We start from the raw sequence: 1,523 nt of genomic DNA on the forward strand, positions 1-1,523 counted from the left end.
GAGCCCCTGGGAGCCCTCACACAGAGCTGGGCAGGGAGGGGAGGGACAGGGCTCACAGCAGAGGTGCTGGATCGGAGGGCGGTTTCCAGGAGTGAAACTCCCGTGGGCTGCAGGCTGACACCGGTTTCGGGGTTGGGAGATGCTGGAGCTCATCCTGACTCGCCCCACACAAAGCCAGGCAGTGATTCCACCTTGGTTCCCCTCAAACCACCTTTGGTCTGGGGTATGTGGGATGTCCAACTCCCCCACAGGGTGCTGGAAAAAGAGATGAACCAGTGCTGGAAAAAGAGATGAACCAGTGCTGGAAAAAGAGATGAACCAGTGCTGGAAAGGCAGCCCAGAATCCCCGGATTCTGCAGGGAGTGTGAGGGAGCCTCTCTCCTGCCCCTGAGCCGGGATGGATTGTGCTGCCAAGCCCAGGCAGAGCCGTGCAGAGGGGCTCCAGACACGCTGATCCAGCTGGCACTGCCATCCCCACACTGGGGGATCCTGACCAGATCTCACAGGGAATGTCCTGCCCAGGGCTGCCTGGGCTCTGCCTCCATCGCTGCTGAGCCTCCCCTGCCCATGAGAGCTCCTGACAGCTCCTGGGGCCTCTGCTCCCCCCTGAGCTGCAGAGACAGCTCCTGCTCTGCCTCTGCTGTGGGGGGACAGAGCACCACAAGAGCAAGGCAAGCTCTTTGTGGCAGCCACGGTGTCCAAACGGAGCAGCTGCTGCCCAAAGCATCTGCTCCCTGTGCTCCTGGGCAGTTCCAGCACCACCCCGAGCAGCACCTGCACACCCCAGAGGCACAAGCACAGCCCCAGGGCTGCTCCCAGGACTGGCAGCAGAAGCGTGGCTGAAGACAGCGTCACCACAGGGCTTTGGCCAAGTGCTGTTGTGTGGCCACTTCTGTGCTGCATTGGGCCACTGAACAGCAAAATGCCCTGAGCAGGCACTGGCAGGGGACAGACAAACTGTGACAGGAATGCGTGTGTCACACTCCTGGAAAACACACAGCGGTGTCCCTGTGCACACATTGCTGTAGCTGGACACAACAGAGCAAAATTATCTATAAAGGCTGATCCACATTTATCCCCAAGTGCCCACGTCTGCCTCTGCAGACCCACAGATGTGCTGCTGACAGCACAGCAGCATCGAGGGATGCATCGCAGACTTTCCTGGGAAAACACACTTAAAAATCCTAATCTGAGCCTTGTACTCATCTGACCTACTCAGCACCACATGATCTGTGCAGCAAATCATCTGGATACCGAGTAATTACAGCCTGGTGCTAATAAATGAGCAACAAACTCATCATTATCTGCAGAAGTTTTGATGAATGATTTTTGGAAAACCCTCCATGAATCTTGCTAAGTTTGGAAGAACTCAGATCTATCTGTGCCTGTGGGTATGAGTGAGTGGGAAGGACGATCTCTCCTGGCAGTAGCGTGGGGCTGTCCCCGATGTCCTGGCAGGGAGGAGGGTTCTTCACCCCAGGAGGGCTCTGGAAGGCTCCAGTTCTGGGTTCCTGTGGCAGTGG

Source organism: Parus major, chromosome 4A, assembly GCF_001522545.3.
Source record: "Parus major isolate Abel chromosome 4A, Parus_major1.1, whole genome shotgun sequence".
NCBI classification, from domain to species: Eukaryota; Metazoa; Chordata; class Aves; order Passeriformes; family Paridae; genus Parus; species Parus major.